The 19,708-nt window shown below is 42.1% G+C and overlaps 1 non-coding gene across 1 annotated transcript; it reads left to right on the forward strand.

The window, feature by feature from the left end:
- Nucleotides 1-266: 266 nt before the first annotated feature.
- Nucleotides 267-340, forward strand: Trnat-agu. Its single transcript has one exon. It is a non-coding gene; the product is annotated as a tRNA-Thr (tRNA).
- Nucleotides 341-19,708: the final 19,368 nt, after the last annotated feature.

The raw sequence follows: 19,708 nt of genomic DNA on the forward strand, positions 1-19,708 counted from the left end.
ATTTTCAAATCCTAAGGTAACTTCGATGCTGATAAAGTTTACTCGGAGATCTTTAGGCGACGGAGACGAAGAAGTTATTAATATTGCCCAGTTAGTAGAAAATTTCAGATTATTAAACAAAACCTATCAATCTTATAATTAAATATTTCCCTGAGACATTTAAGTATCTTTTTATTATTGACAATATGTAAGGGGAAAATGAATTCAAGTTTGTGTTGGGCAGGGCACTCAGCTTGGGTAGTTCGTGCAGCAATGTTGACTATTGTACTGTGGTGGTGTAATGGTTTGGCATTTCTGCCTAGTAAGCAAGAAGACCCGGGTTCGAGTCCCGGCCACAGCACAAATTTTAATTCATTTCGTCTGCTTTGATCATTATTGTAGATAAAATCTATCAACTTACATTAAGGCAAATTTCTGCAATTAACAGAATCCAAAAGGTGCTATTCGTTACGCTGTTACGTAATGAAACTAGAAGCTTACAGTTCAAGACTAACGTATAATTTTTCAGAAAGGTGTCTTATGTTACTAACCGACTAACTCGTTTCATGCTTCACGGTTCATGGTTCATGGTTATAGTTGCAGGTTGCATCTCTAACGGATTTCAGGGACAACAAAAATTAGACTTCATAAAATTATTGGCCGAATTAAAAATAAAACTTGAAATTCTGTCACAATCTCCTCGATAAAAGCTATACTCTTATTTTAAAGGTTTAACGTAGTGAGACAAACAGTTTAAACTGTGTACCTATATATCTTTATACAGTTTAGCTTACTATTCGACTATATTCATCCAGTATTTCGAAATGAGAGCACTTAGCGACTTCCTACAAACTTTAAACATAATTTCAACCTTTATGAATATTTTCCTCGCTGGCACCACCCACAAGCCCGCATCTCGTGGTCGTGCGGTAGCGTTCTCGCTTCCCGCACCCGGGTTCCCGGGTTCGATTCCCGGCGGGGTCATGGATTTTCTCTGCCTCGTGATGGCTGGGTGTTGTGTGATGTCCTTAGGTTAGTTAGGTTTAAGTAGTTCTAAGTTCTAGGGGATTGATGACCATAGATGTTAAGTCCCATAGTGCTCAGAGCCATTTGAACCATTTTTGAACCACCCACAAAATGATGAAAGAAATAAGGTTCATCGCTTACTACATTTTAGCTGTTCTTGCAGTAAATTTTCAGCATCAGGCATGACGTTTTAATCTGATGCTTCTTTATTAAAATCCTATTTGCAACACATTTTTGCAGACGATGTCCGCAAATACCACTGAACATACCTGAAGAATTATGTGACTGTGCTACTCATAATTCAGTAGATATGACATCATAAACATCTAAATACCTGAGAAACTAGCTTTGGCTTAAAATGGAGCGAAAAAAAAAAGTTCAGATGTGTGTGAAATCTTATGGGACTTAACTGCTAAGGTCATCAGTCCCTAAGCTTACACACTACTTAACCTAAAGTATCCTAAGGACAAACACACACACCCATGCCTGAGGGAGGACTCGAGCCTCCGCCGGGACCAGCCGCACAGTAAATGGAGCGAAAGTTACTCACACTAAATTCGTCCAGCGTTTCGTAATGAGAGCAGTTAGTGACTTCAGCAAACTGTCAATACAATTTCAAACTTCTAAACTTTTTCTCACTTATATGCTTAAAGTCAAATATTTAAAACAGTATCTCACTGATAAATTAATCAGACATTTGGAGCTTTTTTATACACTGCAGTTCCATTCTTTAAATAATTGAGGATTTACTGATTGCTGCCAAATGATTTCTCTACCATTGCTGTACTTTTGAGTACGCTCACTTCCCCCCATTAACTCTTAGTTCGCGTTCTCCTTCAAAACTGTTTGTTTTATTTGGCGTATTTTTCACAGTATAAGTAATTACTGTAAACTTACGTGAATACGAAATTTCTAATCCGCAAGGTAGGGGACAGCTTACAAAGTGCTGAGAATTTTCAGAACACCAACGTCAATTGGTCTGCGGCATTATACAGGTCGCTGCAAGCAGCCATGCTTCCTGAAATGTTGTTTCTTTTTTGATGATCAGTATTTCCATTCTGGACAGAATTTAATATCCACTTGCTGTACTGACGTCTAGTAACAATACCTATGCTTGTCATTCGCTGTACTAACGTTATATACTAAAGTCAGTTTCATTAGGCGAGCAGGCGTCATTGACAACCCAGGCGGAATTGCAAACTCGCGCAACGAAATGCTTGGAGTATGAAGAACATGTCACGTATTTTGCGTTGATCGGAGTCTGCCTCCCTGGTATTGGTTCCGGCGAAGTGTCGTACAAGCCACTTGTGTCGTACGTGAATCATTCTAAAAGCACGTGTGTTTGTATGTATATTTCATGTTACGCATTACAATTTACTGTTGACGACTGAGAAATCTCCTGGTTTGGTGCCAATACAATCAAGCTCACCAGAGAATTTCTTTATGGTCACTAAGGCATTGCTTAGCATCAATACAACAGGAGCAAATATGAGGGCTGTTTCTCGTATTTAATAATTGTAGGAAGCTGAAACTGCAAATGCACGGCCGGCCCCTCTGACCTGGAAGCATGCGCTGATTCGGTTGGAAAGGGTGTCATAAAGCCGTTGTATGCTCTCTTGAAGCATGCTGTTAAACAGCTGCTGTACCAGGTCCTTGATGTCACGGACACTACACTGCGGTACTGAGGTCTGAGTAGGCCCCACACTTGCCATCAGAGACATATCTGAGGATCTTACTGGCAACAGAGACAAGTGCCATGTGTGGACGAACATTGTCCTGTTGAAAATTGGCATAAAGATACTGTCATATGAGAGGTAGCAGACGTGGACAAAATATGTACGTGACGCTCCGTTAGCCGGCCGGAGTGGTAGAGCGGTTCTAGGCGCTTCAGTCTGTAACCGCGCGACCGCTACGGTCGCAGGTTCGAATCCTTCCTCGGGCATGGATGTGTGTGATGTCCTTAGGTTAGTTAGGTTTAAGTACTTCTAGGTTCTAGGGGACTGATGACCTCTGCTGTTAAGTCCCACTGTTCTCAGAGCCGTTTGAACCATTTGTAAATGCACATTAACACGATATATTCATGGGAGTATTTTAGTCTCTTTACTGTCAGGATTTGAGACTGACTTCGAACTGCTGCTTCCATCTTCGGGAGTAAATTACCCGCACTATTGCTTCTGTGATCTTTAATAACCAACAGCCATCGTGCAATTATACTGCAGATTCCTTTGTGATGTGGTACAAAAGTCTACGACTGTATCTATTCTATCAAAGATTACGTAAATGTTTGCAGGAGCTGGCTCGGACACGTGTAAGAAAGAAATACTTTGCATTAAACTAGATGCAGTTGAACCGTGGTGTCACAGAAGTATGATAAAATGGAAATGGAGATGTAATAAATACAGCATTTTAAAAAGGAAGTTTACAGGTTCTTTCCAGAACGAGAGATAAGTTGGTGGGATGTGTACAAAATCATCCAAAGTAGTTAACATGCTGTGCAGCTGGTTACTGAGGACGTGGACTGTTCAAGCTAAAACTAAAATAAAAAGGGAAGATACCGTCAAATTCCTTTAATATTGCTTCAGCTAACACAGCGCTAAACTGTGCAGTCATATGTCTAAGTGAGCGGCAGTAATATAAAATATACAGCGAGCTTTATGAGAAAAAAATGTACTGTCGGTGTACGAAAATGACCCAGATTCCGAGATAGCGCAAAAATCTCACAATGAGACAATTGTATACGAGATAATTAGCAATCGAATAAACGGTTGGCTGTGGTCTGACACAAATGCGCTGTTTAGTGCCTAGAGTGTGTTATTGTTGTGGGGTAGCGCTTGCACGGGGCATCAGAGTGATATAATGAAAGTTTATTTCATTATTGTTAAATAAACAGTGCTTTAGCTCACGTAATGTAACGTTTAATTAAGACAGCTATTCTTTACGTATGCACAAAATGAGAAGCGTGACCGCTCGTATTACAAAAACCAGCGCCCCACTTGAGAGCTAAACTAAAAAAACCAATAAACTTTTTTTCACTTCTGAAAAATTTACGCTCGCTTCGAGTGCATGAGAGTTTCAATAGATGGATGAATCGCAATGAAGTGTGTTTCTGGCGTTTACCAGTGAATACGTTCCTCTTGCTTTTGCTTCTTAGGTGAGTATTTCCAGTACACTTCGCTGATACTCTGATGCGAGTGGTACTGTCCCAGAACAAACAGAGAAATGTCGACGCTGGAAGAAAAAAAAATGAAAGCCGTGGTGTCCGCGCGGCGCTGTGCAGACGCCGCGGTTTCTGCGTGAGGGCCGGCGGATCAGTGCCGTGTGTCCCGCGGGTAGCGGCGCGGCAGGGGCCGCGGGGCCGGGCGCCGCCCTCTGGGGCCGACAGGCGCTGCGTTTGCTTTGCCGTCGCAGACGCCGGCGCCGCCTTCTGTGTACACACTGCGCCGCGCCGCGCAGCGTCGCTCCACGAGACGCGCTTCTTCCAGAAGCTCCAGCTCCAGACTCGACAGGGGAAGACCCTCAGAGTCCAACTAGGTTTTCCGCCTCTGTTTTCGTTTTATTTAACCTCCTCAGTACTGACGTAGCATTCATACCTTACCCAAATTCAATTTTTTTTAATTCAGGGAATAAACTAAAATCTTTTCGCCTGATAGTCGCATATATTTTACACCATATGCTTCTGTGTGTGACTGTTCCCAGTCGGTAACAGCATCTGCTTAAGAGACGTTAGTTATGGAAGTGTGAGCATGTCTTTGCGAACTTCTTATATGTAAAATTCTCGTGTCACAGTGTTAATTGCCATACTCCTCCAAAACGGCTCGATCGATTCTGCTGAAATTTTACATGTATATTCGGTAAGTCTTAGAATCGGTCGTAATCTATTTTCATTACCCCTACGTGATAAGGGTGGTCCACCCCAAAAATTGTTTTCCCATTTTTTCAACAGAAGTTTTTATTTTTATTTTTTTCATGATGTGGAATTAAAAAATACACACAACCCTAAATTTTCATCCTTCTACCACCAACCCCTATTTTTAATAGCGATTTTAGTAATTTAATAAATTTCACCCCAGTCGATAACTGATCAATTATCACTTGATCAGTTATCCCCGCCGGGTGTCTACCGCTCATAGTCTTTCACTATTCGATAGACAGGTAATCGAAGAAAACGTACCAAAAGCAACGACTAAGATATCCCTCTTTGAATCGACGTAAATAGACCGAGAAGTTAACTAGGTAGCACGCGTCATTCGCCAAACCGACATTTAGGCCTAGCGCACACACATCGATTTTAATCGTATGGAAATATATCGTACGATCAAATTATTTTAGTGAAACAAAGAAGTTCCTATGCTCTCCTTTGGTCCTCTAAAAGAATTTAATCGTACAATATTTTTATATATGATAAAAATCGATGCTTGTGCGCTTGGCCTTATTCATAATGCTGGCGAATACATTTCGACACGACATTTCCGCTATGTTTGTACGCTCACGGACGTGAGGAAATGTTCAAATGTGTGTGAAATCTTATGGGACTTAACGGCTACGGTCATCAGCGCCTAAGCTTACACACTACTTAACCTAAATTATCCTAAGGACAAACACACACATCCATGCCCGAGGGATGACTTCAACCTTCGCCGGGACCAGCCGCATAGTCCATGACTGCAGCGCCCCAGACCGCTCGGCTATTCACGCGCGGCACTTATGGACGTGCCGTGTATCGGCTGCAATTGTTAAATCCGCGTGATCTACCGTAGAAACACTAGAACTAATAGTGGCCGATAGTGCCGGATTTCCCCCTAAGCCGTTTCTCACTCCCTACACAGTTTTCGGCCATTATTATTGTTTGTGTCACGAGCTCCCGCCAACAACGGCTATTGTGTTACACGTATACATTGTGTTACATGTATACATTATTCTTAGAGACTAGAGATAGTTTATATGGTGAAACAACGTTTGCCGTGTCAGCTGTAAGATATAAAGATTTTCGGAGGCGGAACGAATTTCGCTGGGTGTACATTGTGTTACACGTACACATTATTCTTATACACTAGAGATAATTTATTTGGCAAAACGTCTAGCTGGTCAGCTGTAACATATACAGATTTTCAGAAGCGGAACGAAGTTCTCCGGATACAGCTAGTAAAAATAATTGAAAGCCACTCATCAGCCCACCTATCATCTGATTTTGTGGTTTTTACAATTTGGTGGTTTAAACAAGTAGCCAGAGCGCTTTTCTCTGTCTTCGTTTTGTCATATTTTGTATGTCAGGGAAGAATATCACGGTGGGAGCCGAAGCCGTGTTTTATTCTCTTTTTTGCGTCTTCTGATACTGAACACACTATGTACCGGTAACCACCTGTCCTAAACGTGAGTGATCGCTGGACTGGATAATTGTTGCCGTAATTAAAAACGCAGGCGACTGTGCGAATTCAGATGGAAATTCGTGGTGTAAGTTTTCAATAGAAGCCTTGGAAAGACGGTTAAATGCAATCTACCAAGCCGGCGTGTAGCCAGACAGTTGGCTCCCCAAGGATGTTAAACGTATGGCAACGTGACTGGTTCATCCGGACTCACGCGTTAAGGACACCGTGTTCGCATTTTGCCTGTTATACCGAGTGGGAAATTCTGAGGCGAAGGAACCAGGCATTGTCCCTCCTCTCTTCTGATTGGAGGAGATGCCTACTTCCACGGGAGAATTCATCTTGGTTATTGGTCAATCCGCCCCTCCAAGTTCGTTCGATCACGGTACGCAGAGGCGAGGCACTTTGGACTTGGACAGAAGTTTCCGGACATTGACGACATAAGTCGCAGCAGAGAGTCACTGTTCCCTACGGATAACGAACCGCTTCTGTGTGCAACTGAACGCTGATTTTAGATGGGAGTTAGTTATGTTTTATGTTAGATTCAGTATAACGATTAACCTCTATCGTCAGGAGCAGTGCGGCATTCTCGCCGGTGATATTTCCGCTACCATGCTTCTTACGTTCAGATGAAACCGACCTTGTTCTTTTAATGGCCACGATTCACTTCACGCATCAGGTGTTCACTTAACATTCATGATTATTTTCGGCGCGACTCACAAGTCGGTTCTGACGATTCAAGCATTACTGGAAAAAGGTGAACTTCGCTTTCAGTTACTCTGTGCGTTTGAATCTTTGCGTGTGTTCCTTCGTCAGCCCAATCCTTGATGAATAGTGATGATCGTTAAGGTACTACAGTTTGTTTGTAAGGAACAGTTCAAATGGTGCAAATGGCTCTGAGCGCTATGGTACTTAACATCTGAGGTCATCAGTCCCCTAGAACTTAGAGCTACTTAAACCTAACTAACCTAAGGACATCACACACATCCATGCCGGAGGCAGGATTCCAACCTGCGACCGTAGCGGTCGCGCGGTTCCAGACAAGCGTCTAGAACCACTCGTCCACACCGGCCGGCAAGGAACTGTAGTTTCAGGTTTGTTTTATATGTATTCCATGTCAAGTGCAGTTCAGGAGTACGTTAAACTTTTGTGAACCTGTGCAGCTACTTAGTTCGTTAAACTTCCCCAGAATGTGCATAAATGTGCATGGCAGCACGCATTCCCTCCTCCTGTGATCTCTAACCTCTCGTACCCTGTAAGAGAGAGAGTAACTAGGAAAAACTGAGTGAAGCGTAAACAATGATCGGTCGATCTGAAGCCAGTAGTTAGATTTCCGTCGTGCGTTTTTCTTTGTGGTAGAATCTAGGGGTAAATTTCATTTAATATGTTTGGAAAAAAATGGCTCTGAGCACTATGGGACTTAACATTTACGGTCATCAGTCCCCTACAACTTAGAACTACTTAAACCTAACTAACCTAAGGACATCACACAACACCCAGTCATCACGAGGCAGAGAAAATCCCTGACCCCGCCGGGAATCGAACCTGGGACCCCGGGCGTGGGAAGCAAGAACGCTACCGCACGACCACGAGCTGCGGACTAATATGTTTGGAACTTTTGGCTCTTCGGAGGCAAGAAGAGAATAAAAGGCTCTGAATTTAGCCAATAAGAAGCTGGCGGCTACGAAATCTCCCTGTTATAGAATGAATATTCGACCCATCAGAAAATTAATTGTCGGTTTTTTCGTAGTGATTAAAAAGCGGAGAGTTTATAATTTCTGTTTTCAGTAATTTTGAACTGAAACGTGTTTGGATCATGCTGTAATACGCTAATATACTCTATATATAACAAAGCTAGCAGATCTCTGCGTTCTAGCCCTGATTAACCAGTCGGGACCGACCGACCGACCGCCGTTTCCTACTCAGCCAAAAGCGTCGCAGGATGCGGTATGGAGGGGAGTGGAGTCAGTACATTGCTCCTCCGGCCATTTTCACTCTCTAAACTTTGGGCCACTACTTCTCAATCAAGTAACTCCTCACATGGCGTCACGAGACTTAGGGTGCCCGACTTCAGTCTTCCTACCAAAGAAAACTCCCAGGCAGTACCGAAAATCTTCTGCAAAGTACCGAGACACGTTGACCACTGAGCTGCGTAGGCGGACATACCATTGAATAAGTAATTGTTAATTTCATCACAACAATATAGCAAGTATTTCTTCTTTTCGGTGAGGCATCGGGACTATATTCGGTAACGATCTATATTTTCACATTCCAGTGGAATTTTTTTCATTTTTTGGGTGCTTGATATTGAATTTAAGGAATATTGCACGTATTTCAGATTTTTGTGATGTAAATAGCATTCATTTTGAGCATGTTCTAAAATTTTGATGAACCACACCAATTTATAAATTTTAGTGTTTTAATCTCTCTTTCTCCCAGAACAATGCACTCACTACCAAAAAATGTCATTCACACAATCTAAGTTCATGGCTGAGAAGGTTAAAGAGTCGCTTTTACGCCAGACCCTTCAGTGATTTTCAAATACTGCGCACGACAGCATCGTTTCTTTACGGTAGCTATTCGTAGGAGCGATATTACACAACCTGTAAGCGATCCCTACTGAAAGAATTACCACAAAAGTTTTTGTGTTTATCGGTCCACATCTGCTTAAAATTTCCTAAACAAAGTCCTTTTGCCGCATAGGCCTTTCTTTTATTTTGAAATACTTTCTCATTATCTGTAATTAGCCAACTTAGTTCGCTTCGGCATTAGAAAGGTACATCACAGTAAAATTGTTATGGTTTCAGCTTTTTTATTTATTTATTTCTTTTTATTTTTTTTTTGTTTTTGTTTTTTGTTATCGCTCTTCTGACTGGTTTGATACGGACTTTAACGAATTTCTCTCTTGTGTCAATCTCTTCATCACCACAGAGTAGCACTTGCAACCTACGTCCTCAATTATTTACTGGGTGTATTCCAATGTCTGTCTTCCTCTACAGTTTTTGCCCTCTACAGCTCCCTCTATTTCCATGGAAGTCATTCCCTGATGTCTTAACGAATGTCCTACCATCCTGTCCCTTCCCCTTGTCAGTGTTTCCACATATTCCTTTCCTTTCCGATTCTGTGCAGAACCTCCTCATTCCTTACCTTATCTGTGCACCGAACTTTCAACAATCGTCTGTAGCACCACATCTGAAATGCTTCGATTCTCTTCTGTCCCAATTTTTCCACAGTCCATGTATCGCTACCGTACAATCCTGTGCTCCAGACGTGCATTCTTCCTCAAATTAAGGCCTGTGTTTGATACTAGTAGACTTCTCTTGGCCAGGAATGCCCTTTTTTCCAGTGCTAGTCTTCTTTTCATGTCCTCCTTGCTCCGTCCGTCATTGGTTATTTTACTGCCTAGGTAGTATAATCCCTTAATTCATCTACTTCGTGACCATCAATCCTGTTGTTAAGTTTCTCTCTGTTCTCATTTCTACTACTTCTCATTACTTTGGTCTATCTTTGATTTATTCTCAATCCATATTCTGCAATCATTATACTGTTCATTCCACTTAGGAGAGTCTGTATTTCACCTCCACTTTCACTCAGGATAGCAATGTCATCAGCGAATCGTATCATTGATACCCATTCACCTCGAATTTTAATTCCACGTCTGAAACTTTCTTTTATTTCCCTCACTGCATCTTCGATGCACAGACTGAACGGTAGGGGCGAAAGAGTACTTCCCTGTCTTACACCCTTTCTAATCCGTACACTTCGTTCTTGGTCGTCCACTTTTATTGTTCCCGCATGGCTCTTGTACATATTGTATATTACCTGTCTCTCTTTATAACTTACTCCTATTTTTCTCAGAGCTACGAACATCTTACACCATTTTACATTGTCGAATGTCTTTTCCAAGAAATTTTTGGAAATTTATGGTAAGGTCTTATGGGACCAAAGTGCTGAAGTCATCAGTCCCTAAGCTTACTCACTACTTAATCTTACTAAAACTAACTTACGCTAAGGACAACACACACACCCATGCCCGAAGGAGGACTCGAACCTCCGACGTGGGAGTCGCGCGGACCGTGAGAAGACGCCTCAGACCACGCGGCTACCCTTGCGCGCCCCTTTTCCAGGTCGACAAATCCAAGAACGTGTCTTGATTTCTCTTTAGTCTTGCTTCCCTTATCAACAACAATGTCAGAATTGCCTCTCTGGTGCCTTTACATTTCCTGAAGTCAAACTGATCCTCATCTAACACATCCTCAGTTTTCTTTTCCATTCTTCTGTACATTATTCTTATCAGAACCTTCGATGCATGAGCTGTTAAACTGAGTATGCATAATTCTCACATTTTTCAGCTCTTACAATCTTCGGAATTGTGCTGATGATTTCCGAAAGTTAGATAGTATGTCCCCAACTCATACAGTCTACACACCAACGTGAATAGCTGTTTTGTTGCCACGGCCCCCAATGATTTTAGAAATTCTCATGGAATATAATCTAACGATTCAGTCTTATTTGATCGTAAGTCCTCCACACCTCTTTTAAATTCTGATTCTAATACCGGATCCTCTATCTCTTCTAAATCGACTACTCTTTATTCTTCATGTGCGTCAAACACATCTTCCCTCTCATAGAGGCCTTGAATGTTATTTTTCGACCTATCCGCTCTCTCCTCTGCTATGAACAGTGGAATTCCCGTTGCCGCCTAATGTTACCACCCTTGCTTTTAATTTCACCGAAGGTTACTTTGACTTTCCTACATTCTGAGTAAGTCTTTCCGACAGTCATTTCTTTTTCGATTTCTTCAAATTTTCATGCAGCCATTTCGTCTTAGTTTCACTACACTTCCTATATATTTCATTCCTCAGCGACTTATATTTCTGTATTCCTGAATTTCCCTGAATATTTTTATACTTCGTTCATCATCTATCAACTAAAGTATTTCTTTTGTTAACCATGGTCTTCGCTGTTACCTTTTCTGTGCCTATATTTTTGTTTCCAACTCCTGTGATTGTCCTTTTTAAAGATGTCCATTCCTCTCCAACTGAATTTTCTACTAAGTTATTCTCTGTCTGACTATAATGCAATCTACCTTAAATCTTCCTATATCACCAGGCCTCTTCCAAGTATACTTCCTCCTCCTGTGATTCTTGAACAGAATATTCACTATTACTAGTCGAAATTTATTATGGAACTCATTAGTGTTTCTCTTCTCTCACTCCTTGTCCCAACTCATATTCTCTTGTAAACGTTTCTTCTACTCCTTCACCTACAACTGCATTCCAGTCCCCGACGAATATTAGATGTTCATCTCCCTTTATGTACTGTATTACCCTTTCAATATCTTCATATACTTTCTGCGCCTCTTCATCTTCAGCTTGCGACGTCGGCATGTATACTTGGTCTACCGTTGTCGGTATTGGTCTGCTGTTGATTCTGAAAAGAACAACCCTATCACTGAACTATTGACAGTAACATACTGTCTACCCTACCTTCCTATTCGTAACGAATCCTACTAATGCTATATTATTTTCTGCTGCTGTTGATATTATCCTACACTCATCTGACCAGACATCATTTTCTTTCTTCCATTTCAGTTCACTGACCCCTAGTACATGTAGACTGAGCCTTTGTATTTTCCTTTTCAGGTTTTCTACCTTCCCTACCACGTTCAAGCTTCTGACATTCCATTGGTTATTCAATCTTTTTCGCCAGGTCACCTACCCCTTGGCAGTCCCCTCCCGAAGATCCGAATGGGGGACTATTCCGGAATCTTTTGCCAATGGAGAGATCATCAAGACACTATTTCAGTTATAGGCGATGTCCTCTGGACACACATTACGTGTCTTTAATGCAGTGGTTTCTATTGTGCTTTGCATCCTCATGCCGTTGATCATTGAAGATTTTCCCACTTTTAGGAGCAGCTTCCCACCTGAAGGATAAGAGAGAGCGCTGAACGTCTCTCCGCTCCTCCGCCCTCTTTGACAAGTCCGTTGGCAGAATGATGGTGACTTAATATGCAGGAAGCCTTCGGCCGCTAATGCTGATTACTAATCAAAATTTAAGCGGTGGCGGGCTTCGAACCCCGAATCTAGGCGGTTTTGATTACTAATCAGACATTACTCATAGACCTCAGGTACGGGATATGATGCACATCTCAGTGTGACGCAAAAGCAACACATTTTGGCGTCGCTAATAACAGTTCCGCAAAACAATAGTAGTTACAGGTATAACACAGATTTGAAATCCTCGTGTAAAAGGGAAAAAAGTACAACCCTTATGCGCGTTCTGTCATTGTGGCAACAGACATACATGATACATGAAAATACGTTAACGTGACCACTGAAATGGAGACACAATTGGTGCGCATTTGTGAAACTTTTATGGACGCCAAATCATGTTGCTTTTTTTTCATGTTATTGTGGTGGAGCTGGATAGTGCCCATTGTGACGAAATTAGCTAATTGCTAGACAAAAAATAGAGAATTGATTTTGAAGTAAAAAGAAAATGCCATTCTTTAAATACTCGTATAACCACAAACTGGTGACGTTCTTAAGGTATTACATTTGTTCTGTCTATGATTTCGTGATTAATAGTAGTAGATAAGTACTGTCAAACACGCCCTCTGGTAGATTCATTCTTTTTAATTTACTGTAAAATGCACCTATTGCCAAAGATCTATAACAAAGGTACATATATGCCAGATCGACGAATACCACAAGTTGAGGCAAAATGGACTACCACTTTTAGAGAGTAAATAACATTCAGATGAAATAAACAACACAAAATGTCTTAGATTTGCAAGGTGCCTTCATGGCGTGTACTAAAATTCGAAGGATGTACAAATTATGCTGGAAGAACTCGAAAATTTCTTCACACACACCAATTTTTACAGACCTACTTTCGTGCAATTTCCAAAAGATGACTCGGATCAACATCATAACTAATTCATTTGTAAAAGATCACATTCTAAAGATATCCTAGAGATTCTACGTTTAAACGAAGCATGTTGATCGTACAATGCACATGAAGTTTCAGTAATTATTATAGGGTGGATAAAACCGACGTTTCGGCAGAGATTGCAGTGGCCTTCATCGGCGTCAATAGCAGACCCCTAAGTAAGCTGTTGTGATTATCACTGGAACATCGGTTTTATCTCTGTTTTTTGACCCTTAGTTTATGACGTTATTTGGCTTTCTACCGACAAAAGTCACGTCAGCTCTCTCCGACTGAAGAAGCCACAATTTCATTTGTCCTATCTCGGTCAAAGAGTGAGGCAGTTGGACTGAAAAAACCTAAGTACTCTGTTTCACTTATCATATTCACCCATTTCTCTAAGGTCTCAGGTCCATGGAGATATACAAGGCCATCCTCATGAACACTATTGTCAGTGCTTAATAGGAACGTAGACCTAGACTGGATGAAGAAAAGTATTGTTCAGGCTTCTGGTCTGCAGTATACCTTTGTGGTGTCAGTGAAGGCGGTGTACACCAACGCGATGAATCCAGTTTTTCCACAGTTGTTTCTTTATCTTAACTGACACACTACCATTTACTTGCTACAGTTTCAAGGCATACATTTACGTGTAAATGAAAATGACATGAAACAGACAACATTTCAATGGCATTTTGGTGAGAAAAGATTGTGACAAACATTGTAAGAAAGTATCTCAAATAATTCCAGTAACTTCAATTTCGCTGCTAAATATTGTTCAAAAAATGGTTCAAATGGCTCTGAGCACTATGGGACTCAACTGCTGAGGTCATAACTCCCCTAGAACTTAGAACTACTTAAACCTAACTAACCTAAGGACAACACACACATCCATGCCCGAGGCAGGATTCGAACCTGCGACCGTAGCGGTCGCGCGGTTCCAGACTGTAGCGCCAGAACCGCTCGGCCACCAGCGGCCGGCACTAAATATTGTCTTACGTAGTATGTTACGATAGTAGCATTATTTTTGGGGATGAACCCTTTTATCAGTCAATGCAGGAAGCCACATACGAAATACACATGTTTTGCAAAAAAACATTTCAGTAATACTTAGGACCGTTTCCAGACTTATATACTTCTGTTTACTGGCTTTCTGGACGTGCCCTTATAGTCATCTGAACAGTGGAAGAAAGTAAGTGGGTTTCGACAATTCAGAACACTCATTAATGCCAAAGTACACCCTGATACGTAGCAACATATGCTTAGACTCATCATGTAACATCATGCAGGTGATTTTTGTGTCAGTTATGACGGTAAGAAAATAAGTGCATCCGAACATACAGTCCCCGGCCAGGGAAAGTATCCGATCCATCCGGGAATCGAACTCGGGCCCCGTCGGTTAGCAATCTACCGCCTTCACCCCCGCGGCTACTGAGGCGGATGGCGCACAATGTATCTTACAGTAGCGTCTGGCTGATACCTTACGATCCAGTCACGCGCCACACAAGTGAGTGCTGCGGTTTGCCGCCTCAACGTGGGTTGGTGGTTATCGGTAAGACAATCGTTTTACGGTTATATTGGTTTCTTTCCATGCCAGTTTAACTTGACCATTAAAATCGCTCACTATAATCATTTTCTCAAATAAACGATTTTCGGTTTTTTATTTCTATTATGTCCTGTAGTAAAGGTAAAAATCGAGCAGAAATTGAAAAATTTTGACCCTCTCAGTTTCAAGATACATAAAATCAAAATATTAAATTTAATAGGCGTCGTAGTACGTGCACAGCTCTCCGCTTTTCTCTAAGAGTGATAAGTAGTTAAAAAAACACTCCGTCTTCAGGTCACGAGTGGCCTACCGGGACCCTCCGACCGCCGTGTCATCCTCCGTGGAGGTTGCGGATAGGAGGGGCGTGGGGTCAGCACACCGCTCTCCCGGTCGTTATGATGGTATTCTTGACCGAGGCCGCTACTAATCGGTCGAGTAGCTCCTCAACTGGCATCACGAGGCTGAGTAGAACCCGAAAAATGGCAACAGTGCATGGCGGCCTGGCTGGTCACCCATCCAAGTGCCGACGACGCCCGACAGCGCTTAACTTTCGTGATCTCACGGGAACCGGTGTAACCACTGCGGCAAAAGCCGTTGCCGATAAGTAGTTAATATTACAAAAAATAACCAGTACTCTCCCACTGATTGTAATTTTCTGACACACTGTTCGAAAATCATGTAGTAGTGAATCATGCCACTACTCGGACATTACGAACAGTTAGGCAAAGACCTCTGTTTTGTATGTTAATTTGTCCATTTTCAGATAAAGGCATATTATATAAACACAGGCAGCAAATCAGATACTGTCTCTTTCTATTTTTATTGTATCTATGGAAGAATTGCTGTGTAGTTTTTAATTTATTAGTGTTACCAAATTTCCTTCTTTTATTATTTAATAAAAATGGCAGATAAATCTCCAATGTTTTAAGGCAACTGAAGCATTGTACTTCATTGGTATGTCATTTCGTAAAAACATTTTCAGACCTGGGTTGGTGACATTGTGCTGTACAAGAAATGTCTGGCGACGATAGCGAGAAACTACCGTGGGGCAAGTCTTGCTAGCTGCAGGTACACGCGTACTATAAGCCACTATACACGGTAACGAGGAAGTTATTATTCAGCAATGCTGTACCAGTTTTTATGCCATACTTTTGTTGCCCGTTTCCGTTGGCATTGTTACTCAAACAACACTTTTGTTGAAGTTTCGAGAACATACCTTCACCGAGAAGTCAAGCAGTATATTGCTCCCTCCTACGTATATCTCGCGAAGAGACCATGAGGATAAAAGCAGAGAGATTAGAGCCCACACAGAGGCATACCGACAATCCTTCTTTCCACGAACAACACGAGACTGGAATAGAAGGGAGAACCGATAGAGGTACTCAAGGTACCCTCCGCCACACACCGTCAGGTGGCGCGCGGAGTATGGATGTAGATGTAGATAGCTTTTTCTACGATAGCGCAATATTTTAAACCAACACAAATTTTACGAATAAAAATTACTCCGTTTTTAAAAAATGGTTTATTTAAAAACGAAAAATTTAGCACTGCTATTATGGCTAGTTGATATCCGGCAGTTTACTTGGTTCTTAGTAAAAATTAAAAAACCAATTGTAAAAACGGAGACAACACAAATACAGAAAAATATTTTATTTATAGCTAAAATAGCGGTATCGGTTTTAACCAGTCTTCTTTTCCAATTCCTGAACTCGACTGAAGCTCATTTTGCCTGCGGCAGCTGCTGCCCGCCGGATACAGCCGGCATTAGCTCGCGTCCGCAAGCCACGTGACACTAGACAACCTCCTGGTATTCCTCCGCTGGGCGGCCTTTATAGGATACCGCCTAGCAGTTCACCAGGTGTGGGCTCCAGGCTCCACATCAACGTGCTGCTTCGGAAGCGCTACGAATGTATTCCTCAGAGTGTAGCGCAGGTCATCGGGGTCAATGACATCGCCAGTGCAGTCTACGGCAATCTGTCCCGATCATCACCGACCAAGTGGTCACCTTGAAGCTTCAGCAACTGTTACCATAGTAGTGACAAACTGTCACCAGATCAGGACGATCTTGCCATTTCCTGCATTAGGAAGCTGTGTCAATTGCTCAACTTTATCGTGTACTCTGAAATAAAGTTCTATCATTCTTGGCTACCTCGGCATCTTCCTCTTCTTGTGCATAGATCACCCATAATGAGATATTACATTTATCTTTTACATTAATTAAGATTACAATGAGCCGGCCGAAGTGGCCGTGCGGTTAAAGGCACTGCAGTCTGGAACCGCAAGACCGCTACGGTCGCAGGTTCGAATCCTGCCTCGGTCATGGATGTGTGTGCTATCCTTAGGTTAGTTAGGTTTACGTAGTTCTAAGTTCTAGGGGACTGATGACCTCAGATGTTAAGTCCCATAGTGCTCAGAGCCATTTGAACAATGATAATGATGGATCGGCACTTAACACGTTTGAATACAATTAAAAAATAGTATACTGTGTTAGTCTCCAGCTGGCATCCACGGTGTAATTTAGATCCATTACTTCGAGAGAGTCTAGAAACTGATTATTCCCGTACAATTTGAGATTTTGTTTTTTTTATCTTTTTGTGCGTTTTGTGTCGCGACTATGAAAGTGATAGCGGTAGCGATTCATACCTTGAGGTTCCTAACAAAATTTTCGGATCCATATACTCTAATTAGCAGAAGAAGCACGCTACAGCTGTTTCAAAGAAATGCGCCCAACTTTCCCAGTCGCTCAGCATCTCTGCACCATCAAATGATTCAAAAAGCATAATAGGATATTGCAATAGGACTTAGGACGCGAGCCACGTTTGCAGTCAGAGAGGCGGTAGTTGCAGTATTAAGTCGTGACGGAGGGAGATATCGGGTTACTCAGATCAGAAGCGAGCAGCGTTAGCCCTGCGAAGCAGGGGTCTGGCCGGCGCATCCGATGGCCGCCGGACACGGAATGCGGCGTTAGCAAGCCAGGCCTCACTATGACCGGCTGCGTGCGCCAGACGTGCCCTCGGCTGCTTCAACTACTGGAGTTTACTCGCCGTAGCCTGAGCAACACAAGTACCCAGCGGTATCAAATTTCCCTGTCTGCCAGGAGGATGAATCACGCCTATGAAAGGTGCAGATGTTTGCGTAGAAAGAGGACCCCCAATGAACTAGTACATAATGTAATACTTTTTTATAGGTTTACTTACAGTCCAATAAGACTATTAACAATTTTTGAAACCGCTATTTATTGCGTACCGGCATCTCTAGATCTATTGTTGCGTAATTTATGCAAGTGATTCGTCAAACTAATTGTCTTCACAAAGCATGCTTAGGAGCAACGGCGCACGCAGCGAGGGGCAGGCGAGAATAGCACGCACACACACACACACACACACACAACCGAATTTACATTCCGCACGCCGGTCAGACATTTTTTTTTTGGTCATCAGTCTACTGACTGGTTTGATGTGGCCCGCCACGAATTCCTTTCCTGTGCTAACCTCTTCACCACAGAGTAGCACTTGCAACTTACGTCCTCAATTATTTGCTTGACATAATCCAATCTCTGTCTTCCTCTACAGTTTTTGCCCTCTACAGCCCCCTCTGGTACCACGGAAGTCATTCCCTCATGTCTTAGCAGATGTCCTATCACCCTGTCCCTTCTCCTTATCAGTGTTTTCCACATATTCCTTTCCTCTCCGATTCTGCATAGAACCTCCTCATTCCTTACCTTATCAGTCCACCTAATTTTCAACATTCGTCTATAGCACCACATCTCAAATGCTTCGATTCTCTTCTGTTCCGGTTTTCCCACAGTCCATGTTTCACTACCATACAATGCTGTACTCCAGACGTACATCCTCAGAAATTTCTTCCTCAAATTAAGGCCGGTATTTGATATTAGTAGACTTCTCTTGGCCAGAAATGCCTTTTTTGCCATAGCGAGTCTGCTTTTCATGTCCTCCTTGCTCCGTCCGTCATTGGTTATTTTACTGCCTACGTAGCAGAATTCCTTAACTTCATTGACTTCGTGACCATCAATCCTGATGTTAAGTTTCTCGCTGTTCTCATTTCTACTACTTCTCATTACCTTCGTCTTTCTCCGATTTACTCTCAAACCATACTGTGTACTCATTAGACTGTTCATTCCGTTCAGCAGATCATTTAATTCTTCCTCTTCACTTTCACTCAGGATAGCAATGTCATCAGCGAATCGTATCATTGATATCCTTTCACCTTGTATTTTAATTCCACTCCTGAACCTTTCTTTTATTTCCATCATTGCTTCCTCGATGTAAAGATTGAAGAGTAGGGGCGAAAGGCTACAGCCTTGTCTTACACCCTTCTTAATACGAGCACTTCGTTCTTGATCGTCCACTCTTATTATTCCCTCTTGGTTGTTCTACATATTGTATATGACCCGTCTCTCCCTATAGCTTACCCCTACTTTTTTCAGAATCTCGAACAGCTTGCACCATTTTATATTGTCGAACGCTTTTTCCAGGTCGACAAATCCTATGAAAGTGGCCTGATTTTTCTTTAGCCTTGCTTCCATTATTAGCCGTAACGTCAGAATTGCCTCTCTCGTCCCTTTACTTTTCTAAAGCCAAACTGATCATCACCTAGCGCATTCTCAATTTTCTTTTCCATTCTTCTGTATATTATTCTTGTGAGCAGCTTCGATGCATGAGCTATTAAGCTGATTGTGCGATAATTCTCACACTTGTCAGCTCTTGCCGTCTTCGGAATTGTGTGGATGATGCTTTTCCGAAAGTCAGATGGTACGTCGTCAGGCTCATATATTCTACACACCAACGTGAATAGTCGTTTTGTTGCCATTTCCCCCAATGATTTTAGAAATTCTGATGGAATG

Source organism: Schistocerca piceifrons, chromosome 1, assembly GCF_021461385.2.
Source record: "Schistocerca piceifrons isolate TAMUIC-IGC-003096 chromosome 1, iqSchPice1.1, whole genome shotgun sequence".
Classification (NCBI taxonomy): Eukaryota; Metazoa; Arthropoda; class Insecta; order Orthoptera; family Acrididae; genus Schistocerca; species Schistocerca piceifrons.